The 11,341-nt window shown below is 41.7% G+C and overlaps 1 pseudogene; it reads left to right on the top strand.

Annotated features, from left to right (window-relative positions):
- Positions 1 to 9,775: 9,775 nt before the first annotated feature.
- Positions 9,776 to 10,563, top strand: LOC138283619 (E3 ubiquitin-protein ligase RNF13 pseudogene; annotated as a pseudogene).
- Positions 10,564 to 11,341: the final 778 nt, after the last annotated feature.

The raw sequence follows: 11,341 nt of genomic DNA on the forward strand, positions 1-11,341 counted from the left end.
AAAAAAAGGCTTGGTTACCCACAGGATCCGGCCCTCATTGTGCCCAGTCTGCCCAGCTATTTCTGTTGCTTGAAAAAACAGGTGCATGTCGTATCTGTCCTAGTAGGCCACACTGCTTAAGTCCAAGGCCACTAAGGGTGTGCAATGTCAGCTCTCCACTAATGCCCCAGGTCTAGATATCAGCGTGACGGCAGAGAACTTTGCCCCCACATGTGAGTCAAAGTAGTCAGCACAAAAAGGGGAGTCAGGTCAGCTTCTTACCTCATCAGGTCAGGCAGTATGACAGGTCTTCAGCGTTGGGCTGCTGCCTTCCTGTTGTCTGAGTGGAGGGAGGCTTGTGCCAATCATTCTAATTGTCCCTTCTTTCTCCTGGCATCACCACTCCATTTAAGACCGTCAGCCACAAACCCCATGTCGTTGGTTTGCGGGCCTGGACACGCTGTTTACAGGCCGACTGTGGCTGAGCAGGGTGCGATCAGGCGGCTGCTGCCATTTTGCAATTTCAGCACCCGGGTCCCCGTTATGTCAATTGTGGTAGGGTTGCAGGATCAGCGCTCCCGACCACCAAAGTCAATGCCTCCTCATCCTTGTATTATGGTCGAGACCCGCAGAGGGGTCAATCTGCTGGACGCCGCTGCCCACGCTGTGATTCTGCACTTGTGCGGCAGAGCTCCATCACTTTGTTCAATTAATAGACAAACATTTGCAACCAATTTCAAACAACCTGGAAGACTTACAGCCATTGAATACAATGCACCAGAAATGTATGTGAGTGGGAGCATTAATCATCCAAGTTTCTAGATAAGAACTGAAAGTGCACACCAATATTTGTCATGGCAGAATAGGAAATTGAAAGTGCACATCAATATTTGTCATGGCAGAATAGGAAAAACAACATATTGTAATCAGGGATCCAGAGTGCAGGCGCATGACACAGACTCTCTTTTAATTTCCTAAATGCATCAAGACAGTCATCATCAAATGGTACCGGATCTTGAACATCATTACATGTCAAACTCAGTAAGGGTTATGCAATCAAGGAAAAGATTTTTAGGAAACATCCAACCTTCCTCTGTGGGGTTGGCTGACTTAATTTCTGAATTGCAGAAATGTATTTAAGATAGGTTCCTCACACTCTTTTCAAGATCGTGTCCAAGATAAATGACTTCTCTTTTACAATACTGCATTTTAGTTGGGGAGACTTTGGGCCTCATTCTGAGGCCGGCGGTCGCCGCCCGCCTGGCGGGAACCGCCATATGGCCGCTCCGCGGTCAAAAGACCGCGGAGGCCATTCTGGCTTTCCCGCTGGGCTGGCGGGCGACCGCCAGAAGGCCGCCCGCCAGCCCAGCGGGAAACCCCTTCCCACGAGGAAGCCGGCTCCGAATGGAGCCGGCGGAGTGGGAAGGGTGCGACGGGTGCAGTAGCACCCGTCGCAAATTTCAGTGTCTGCTAAGCAGGCACTGAAATTCAAAGTGGGGCCCTCTTACGGGGGCCCCTGCAGTGCCCATGCCATTGGCATGGGCACTGCAGGGGCCCCCAGGGGCCCCAAGACACCCCTCACCGCCATCCTGTTCCTGGCGGTCGGAACTGCCAGGAACAGGATGGCGGTGAGGGGGTCGGAATCCCCCATGGCGGCGCAGCAAGCTGCGCCGCCATGGGGGATTCCTCAGGGCAGCGGAAAACCGGCGCGACACTGCCGGTTTTCCTGTTCTGACCGCGGCCATACCGCCGCGGTCAGAATGCCCTGCGGAGCACCGCCAGCCTGTTGGCGGTGCTCCCGCCGACCCCGGCCCCGGCGGTCCTTGACCGCCGGGGTCGGAATGACCCCCTTTATGCCAGTTTTCAGCTAATTGATTCAACTGGGCCAATGTATCCAGTATAGAGTCCTCTTTTGTCTTAGATGCAATCAGTAAATCAGCAATGTACTGCATTCAGGCTGATTTGCATGACAATTTTAGAATATCTAAATCATTTTCAATATTTGCTAAAAGATTGAAAGACTTTCAGTATACCTTTGCAGGTGTCAGCAGTACACGAGAACCTTATTAAAAAATTGGAATATGAAAAGAAATTGCAATTCCTCATGTAGACGTATTGAGAAGAATGCTTGGCTTATGTTGATGACTGTATACCATTATGCTTATGATGTAATCTAAAATAGAATCACTGCTGGATTCTGCACCACTCGATAACAAGGAATAACAATTTAATGCATCTTTTCAAGATCTTGAATGATTCTCCATTTGCCATTCAGCTTTTTAATTCTCATCACCAGAGAATTGCAAGGACTATCAATCACTTCTCGAAAAATACCCTGCTCAGCCATTTTTTCAATCACTGAATTTACTCCCTCTTCTGCCTCTTTTGTAAGTCTGTATTACTTCATTCTAGGAAATATTGGATCTGGTTTAATAATTATTTTGATTGGGTGTTCTCCTTTAATCATATCAATTTCTTTATTAGTATCTTAAATCCAAAGGTAGCTCTTCTTTTGTCAAAAGTGGAAACAAATCAACTCTTGAGTCTACCGAACTGAGTTTAAAAACCGAGTCCTCATCTTGGATTTCAACTGCAATACTGCAACATCCACCGTGCAATAAATGATGCAGTCCATCTTGCAAGTAATTCCTTTATGAGCACATTTACAGTACTCAAATCACATAGTATAAATTGATGTTTATCCCTCATCTGACCAATTGTTACTAGAACGTCTGCTGTAGCCTGATTAACAATTTGTTTATTACTAATCCCCACATCTTGGACTTCTATTCCCTCCTCTTCCCTAGATGGATTGTTTAGAACTTTCCCAGAACAATCAGTAGAACGGGTAGCCCCCGTAGCAATCAATAATAAAACAAGATGGCACTTGACTTCTCGGTCAATATATGGGCCACTTTGGTCTACCTACAAGACTGTTCCAAGTAAGCAATCTTCCTCTCACTCCAAGCACCATCATTGTGCACAACTCAATGCCATCTCATCATTTGGAATTATAGTATTTCGGTGATATCCTGGATTATTAGGCATCTTACTTCTCATAGTTTGCTGCATTTCTGGAGCTGAAATCATTGGCACTCAAAATGATTTTTGATTCTGCGCATTATGCTCTGAATTTTCCATATTCAACATCATATCTCTGCATCTGTGGATTTCTCTCTGAATTTACTTAAATTTTGTTGGGGATCTGTGAGCACTTCCTTTTCCAATGTCTGATATTCCCACAACACTGACATGCTGTATTCTTTTTCAACATGCTTATTCGTTCCATCACTTTTCCACCTTGCTTTAACTGTTTCTTTCCATTAACTCTGTTCTCCACAAAATTCATATCTGAACCAATTTGATTCCACAATCCTTTCTCAAACTGTATTTTCTGAGCAGTCACAAGCTTTTCCTTAAGTTTTTCTTGCTTTGCTTCAAAGTATTCACTGTTGTTTTTTTGCCAACATCAAGATCTTGTCTATACCCTTTGTCTGCCAAAACAATTCACTCTTTTGAATATAATTACTAATCTCTGCTCTCAATCTTTTCATGATGGCAGAAACAAAACCACTAATTCTATCCTTCTCTGGCTTTTTGACTCTCCTATGCTTCTTGTAAATATGCATCAACCTTTCATAAAAGGAATGTACTGACTCATTCAGCTCCTGTGTAGTTCTCAAAATTGAATGCCAATTTATATTTTTCTCAAGAACTCGCTTTCTTGAGTATTCAGTCACAACCTTTTATTTATCTGCTATCTCTGTAGCTGGCTCGTTATTAGGACCAAGTCTAGCTAGTTCTCGTATGGGCCATCAAACAACAGCCTAACATTCTAGCTACAAGCTTCCAGGGACCACAGTTTTAAAAGGCGAATTCAAATCGGTATACAACATCTGAGAAATGTGAGTCATTTTAAGTAATTCATCACACTACTTTGCCAGATCCTCTCTCATCTTCAGGAAATGATGTGTAAATGCATGAAAATCAGCCACAGTTCAAGGGAGATTCACAAAATTCCCTCCATGAACTTCCTGTACAGGAAACTCCAAAATTGAACCTGTCCCTACTTTAGAATCACTGCAACATTTCTCTCTTTTCTCTCAACAACCTTTTAATCTTTTTTTATAGCTGTCCCTTTCCTCCATCTTTCTCAATATTTCTTCAAATGAATACAATACTGTTTTTTCTCAGTTAAATCTTTAAAGTAATCCATTATGTAATCAAACCCATTTCCTTTATTTCATGATGTGTTTTATAACTTCGGTTAACATTATTCATTTTACTATATCTAACTCATCAGCTAATTCCTCCAATTTATTGTGCATCATTGTCACACCTAGCAGCTTACTTTATTAAATATCTAATTTCATCAGCATTATATGTCAATACTCTTGCAGCAGTTTGCCAAATGCATTTTTAAAATACCAATACTAACTTCTTCAGGTGGAGATTCAATGACTGCAAAGGCAGGTGTCTGTTTCTCTAGCATTACATTTCCACTTACACTAGGCACTGCTGTTGTCACTGTAATTCCCATTGGTGCACTCTGTACCACTCCTGTAGACCTTTGCAGTATGGCATTGTCTCCCCCTGCACCTGTCTCAACCCCTGCAGTGTCCTGAGTTGTGCTTGCTCGTCTGACTTTATATGGAGGATGTGTAGAATTTAAAAGTTCACTTAAAAATGTATCACCTTCATCTGTATATTTAGCTTGCTCATCCTCCCTTTTTGTTTTCTCTTTATCCTGCTCTTTCTTTTCAGTAACTCTGGCGGGGATCTTTTTTTACACATTCAATTATATCTTCCCTTCTCTTGATGATCTAGTTTGCCCTCAAGCTATTGTCTAAATTAACTTCTTTTAATCTCTCTTTCTTTTGGTAGCCATGCAGCCCCATTTATTAATTGCCTCAAACCATTTCTGAGCATGTTTCATGTCATACATGGTTTGTATTAAAAAAACAATAAATTCCTAACACTGAACGCACCTCTAATAGAAAATGTAAAACTTCATCATGTGCAGTATATGTGTCCCATTCTGAAATTCAGGTACAAGTATATTACCCGATCTCTTTCATCATTTCATAATCTGGCACTCCCTAAGATGCCATTTCCTGACCCTCTCTAGGCATCTCAGTAACTTTAGGCTTTGCTGACCAACTTTCCATTGTCTATTCTCAAAAGAAACACGCTATAAGCTACAAAAATCACTTCCAAATCACAACCTATTATGTAGTGAACAACAACCAACTGCAGCACATCTCTGTCAAAAGTCAACCTATCAAAGTGTTGCTTTGTCAGTAGCCAACCAATTATAACATTGCTTTGTGATGACATATCACCAGTACTAGCACTGCTCCCTGCTCTGAAACCACAGCACAACTTATCCATGAAACAGGAAAATGATAACAAAATCTTTTTCAAATCAAATAACTAAATAACTCTTTGTCTGCTTACTCTAGAAATAAAATAAAAGCCAAGCACATCAAATTGAAGTTTTTAAACTAGTGTTCAAATTAAAGACGAGAAACTACAATTCCAAATAAATCACTATTTACACCAAGTGGACTCCCGTCCAGCAGAGATGTACCCCGGTCAGAGTGCCTATTCCATGCACTCAAGGGCAGGTTACACTAGATAAATTAAACTAGCCAAATTAAACACATAGCCTAGAATTACATTTTCAGTCTAAAGACATGAATCACAGGGTGGTTTTTCCAGTGGATTGGTAACCTTAAGCTTACTTCCCAGTTGCCCATATCAATCATGACTTGTAGGATTTAGGTTTGTGCTGTGGCATAGCAGATGTATATTTTCAGGACAAGTCAGTTGTAGTTCCTCTCTGACAATATTGTGTTATAGCATTTGTAGAGCACTTACTACCCCCTTTTGGGGTGTGGAAACCCTTATCCACCTAGGTATCAAAGTACACCATGTGGGTGTGTGTTTCGAAGCGTGAGATGCTTGAAATGGGTGCACATTGTTTATATTTTGTGTTATGCTGGCAGATCTGACAACTTCTGCGGGTGCATTTTGTTGTGTTGGCAGTTTATCCTTTATGTTCTCAATGTAATTGCCTATACTGACTGTGGCAGGATTTTATCCAGTAAGCCATCCTATGGATCCAGAAGAGGTAACAGGTTTAGATAAGACGTGAAGGTGGTCAGAGAGTCTAGTAATACAGTGGTCGAACCAATGCTTTGGTCACAACCAAAGATATTTTTGAGCTCTTCCCATAAGCCATGGTAGAATGCTGCTGCTTCATCTATCAGGGCCCATGTTTAACTGCTGAAAGTAGCCACCATACGATATTCACTCCTTATTGCCTTTTGAAAGGGTAAAGAGTCTTGTACGTGCAGTCTTTTTGGTTTTCCATTTGACAAAGATAGTAAAAGCAATCAATGGTTCTCATTCATAAATACTTCAATCACCAAAGAAGCATTGAACTCTACACTGAGAAATAATCATATTTATCCAAATTCCTCTGATTGTGGTGTGATCATTAATTGCTAACCCTCAATGCTACTCTCAAACCACATAAGCACACACTGTTATGATAAACAAAACTACATTTATGTAAATATCATTGATAGAAACATGGTTATCTAAGGGAAAGAACGAAGCAAACATAAGTATTGATAGCACTGGGATCCCAACTATATACTCAGTGTTTTACTTTAACTATTCCACCTGAGGACTTGTTGATGTTTCACATACATGCACAGATAGGCTCCAAATAAGTCCATTGTTCATTTTTCCTTTACTAGTATTTACTGTGATTAATAGCTTCCACGGAAAGCTACCACTCTTCTTTAACTCTGTGGGATGTCTGTTTCTACAGCCTGAGGCACTGCCACCTTTCATACATGGGAAGCTGAACCAGGCTGATGTCAGCTGTTAACCACAGCACACATCCTGAGGGAGGAGGTGATATATAAGAATGTGACTTGTGCATGCAGATTATGCTGGGAAGTCCTAATTTTATTAAAGACACGGGCTAAGGTATATGCTGTCATTCTTACATGTATTTCCAAAGGCAGAAAGAAAGTGTTAAGCATATACAGTAGCCAATAATAATTTAAAAATGAGAAAGGAAGATACCCAGCAGGCTCTGATATAAGACTACCAATGTCATCGACAAAGGCGGGTGTTGGAAAATGGGTTATTGGTAAGGGCAGGTAAGTACCTATACTTAGCAATAGGCTACTAACCTCCACTTAGGTCCAGTTAGGTCTCAATAATTTAAACCTAGCTCAACCCTTGGTAGCTTGGATACAAGCGACAAGGCTTAACTTAGGGGGCAAAGTGTACAGCGTTCAAATATCAAAAAACATTAATTAAATAAAACACAGGAAACAGTTTAAAAATCTGAAACCAATTTATAAAAATTTGAAATATGTTCAGCTTTAAAATGACACCAAAACAATTAGAATTGGAGAAGGGGAACCACAGATATGAATTTTGAAAGAATTAATGCTTTTTAGCGCTTAGAAACGAATAGCGACAATCTGGTCATCTGGTCGCACCTTGACCGGGGCAAAGTCAAAGTTTGAGGCTGACCGTGATGGAACCCTACGTTCGGACTTAGTCGCTTTTTCAGAGATTTTCTTCACTGGGACAGACCTGCAAGTCAGGCCGGGTCGTGGTTGAGGCAAGTCGGCTGGAGTTGTTGTGATGGGTCGGTCCCTTTATGGAGCTTTTTTCCAAAAGTTCTCCAAACTTCTCTAGGTGTTCCTTTAAGGTTCTTTTCAGGTCCCCAGCTTGCCCCAAGGTTCCAGAAGCTCTGAGACGCTCCTTGAGGGTGCAGACCACAATTCCCAGAATGCACCTGGCACAAACTCCTTTTTGGCCACTAGACAGTGGTCAGCAGGCCAGTTTCTTCAGGAGTTGGTGCAGGGGACTCTTGTTAGCAAGTTTTAACCTGTAGCAAACAGGGAGTCCCTCCTTGAACCAGTTGAAGCCAGGCAAAGTCCTTCTTGCGGTGGAGCCCAAGTGGGCAGCTGGTGCAGTCCTCCAGAGTGCAGTGTCCAGGTGCAGGTCAGGGGTCCAGCAGGGCAGTCCTTCTTTTTCTGTAGTTCTTCCTTGTTGGAATCTGGTAGGGATCTGAGGTGTGGGTGCAGGTCTGCCAGTTGTATCCTTGCTCCTGGGTGAAAAACAGGGGGTCCTGGTTCTCCAATCAGATGCAGGGTCCTTCTTCCTGTGATGACCACTTCCTGGGAAGTGTGGCAAAAATCAATCCCAGGGAGCAACATTTCTCAAGAATCCATCATGGCTGAAACTGATTTTTGGAGGTTACATCTAGCTGAGCACACCCAGTGGTGTGGCTAAAAATCTTAAACACGACCTTCTCCTGCCCGCTCCTAATCAAATCAGGTGGGCACCTAATTTTCTGGGTTTGCAGGATGTGAGGGAGGTGCTGGCTTTCTTCAAATGTCCTTCCCTGCCTTTGAAGACCAGTTTGGCAACCCTCCCCCTTCCTGCTTCCCCATCTACGGAGGGAAGATCTCCTCCCCCAGGCACATCTCTTTATGTTGAGCCCGGCCATTTCATACTTCACCAAGGCAGCCTGGCCAGGCTGCCAGAGGCTGGCCAATCAGAACAAAGCAGCAAACCACTACAGGGCTGAAGTCTGCAACTTTTCAGGTAAATTTTAAAACTCTTTACCTGAACAAGTTATATTAAATTCATCAATTGTAAGTTTTGGGATTTATTATAACAATTAATTTGATATCACACTTAAGGTGTCTGATACTAAAGGGGACTTCATGAATTAAAATAAAGTCTCCTCATTCTAGTCTATGGAGGTCATTCACTACAATGAGGGGAAAACGAATTTGGCTGCTTTACCTCACAAGGGCATATAAAACTATTTTTATAAGGCCCCTGCTTATAGTTACATGGCACCCAGCCCTAGGGGCACACAGAACACACGTTAGGGGTGACTTATATGTAAAAATAAGGTAGTTTAAGACTTTGGAACTACTTTTAATTCCAAAGTCGAATTTGCATGTCACCTTAACTTAAATACAGCCAGTAAGGCAGGCCTGCCTTTAAAATGACACTGGTCACCTCAGCAGTGCACCTATGGGTGCACTACCTATGCTAGGGTCCTTAAACCTACATGCCCTACCATATACTAGGGACTTATAGGTAGGTTGACTTAGCCAATTATAATTAGCCTAATTTACATACTGATTTTACACAGAGCACAGGCCCTGGGACTGGTTAGCAGTACCCAGGGCACCACTAAAGTCAGAAAAACACCAGCAAAAAGGGAAAAATGGGAGTAAAAACTCAGGGGGTCTCTGCAATCAACCCTGTTTTCTCACAGCGGATAATCAACATGCAGGTAGTATATGAACAGGCAGCTAACATAGGTCTTTCATTTTCTGTTGCAGAATAGGATTAAATTCAATGCGGAAACGGTAGTAAAAAGCAGTTGAAACAATAGCACAGAACAATAGCACAAACATTGTTTGCAAAGTGTTCAAGAACTATGTGGTGCCGCTGGTGCTGTAGCTAGAAAGGAAAATATATGCAATAATAATAAAAACAACAAATGAAAAAGATGAAGCATTTAAGTGCGGAAAGCAGTAAATGGGGAGAACTTGCAGAAATATTCAATCAAATAATTGGTGGGGCACTACTCCCATGTCTTTAAAAGAATTAGGACTTTCTATCACAATCTACTTGGCTACATGGCTGTACAGCACTGGGTGTTGTTGTGAGTTGCACTTTGGGATGGAATGAGGTGGGATGCAAGCAGTGGCCGGGGTCTCCAGGTTTTCAATCAAAGATGCTGCTTTTAAAGGTGACTTCAGTACCATCTACCAACCGATTCTACACAATCTTTACAATCCAGCTCCTGGCTTTCTTTTCCCTTTTGACTGTAAAAGTGGACATTAAAGCATGCAATTTAGAAAATGTTACTCAAACGTTTCATAACGTGCCAGCAATATTTGAACACAGGCTTCTAAGCCATAAGTTGGAGAGATTTTTAATAGTTTCAAAGCCAAAAAATGCATGTGAGCCAAAAGCTCTACCGCCACTGCCAAAGGAAAATATTATCATTGTGCTAATTAGAAGAATTCACTAAAACTTCGATATTAGGGTGTTAAACGCCCAGATGGCTGGTTGCAAGCCAGTTTCCGTGTACAATGTGGACACTGGTTACCTAATTAGGACAGGGACAAATGAAATTGAAGTAATGAACACGACTGAGTTCCTTCACATATTTATTGGTGAGGAGCCAGCCAATTCACAGAAAGACAAATTAACTTATGACAGAGGTGACCATTTTGTTTTACTTCCTAAGTGGAGTTCCATTGTTTTCTAATGGTCCACTTCATGATTACAAAATTTGTGCAGGACAGGTAGAAATCAAGAAAAAAATAGACTTCAGAGAGGTCAGATGAAAAAGTTGCCAGTGCACATGTTCAATAAGGTGATGAGTATGATGTCTTTGCAGTAAGCCTGGAGGACTATGAGTTCTCCATTCTGTGTTCACATGCCTGTCACTACTTGGAAAATTCATATTTATATCAAGACAAGAGGCTCCTATTGTGCTGTTGCAGATCATATTGATAACATTTGATAACATTGGTTTAGACCAAAGGGGATGAAAACAGAACAGGCCAATCAGCTCCTCTCAGGATATCTTCTGAATGCCCCTTGCAGAATGTGTATCCAAATAAAAATTTGCACCACCGCATGAAGGATACATGGGTGTCATCTCGCCAAAGTGAACAAATAAACTCAAAAGTGGGATAATTAAATGGAAATCAATAATTGATAGACAGATGTTCTGAGACCTCAGGTTCAATATTAATATTCCCTGAGACTTTGGACCACACAAAGCTTAGAATGGACAGGAAAAAAAGAACATTCCACAGTAGAGAAAAGTGTTTTTATTTGTCTGGAAATATTACACAAATAAAACTCCTGGAAGAGTAAATTGCATGGAAGACTGATGTAAAGCTCTGACGTCAAAGACGCCTCTAACAGAAACAAGGCATATTAAAATAGTCAGCTTACTGACCTTGAGTAATTAGGACACGCAATCGCCCCTGGGAAGCAGTATTTGGAAATTGCAAGATGTCTCTGGAAGGTCTGATCAAAGAGCCGGAATCCCCTTCAGATTTTGGATAGACATTTGGAAATCATCAAAAAAAGGAGGAAAGAAATAAAGTAGTCCTGAAGACCAAGTGTGGAGAAATGTGTATGTAGCTACTAAAATAGGATGCACCCTCCAACTGGAAAACCTTGAATGCTGAGAATTTAAGTTTAAGTGTGATGCAAACAGATCTATTGTGAAAGGACTCCGAAGATTAAGGTGAAATGGAAAAATTGGGGAATGAAGCTC

This window comes from Pleurodeles waltl, chromosome 3_1, assembly GCF_031143425.1.
Source record: "Pleurodeles waltl isolate 20211129_DDA chromosome 3_1, aPleWal1.hap1.20221129, whole genome shotgun sequence".
Classification (NCBI taxonomy): domain Eukaryota; kingdom Metazoa; phylum Chordata; class Amphibia; order Caudata; family Salamandridae; genus Pleurodeles; species Pleurodeles waltl.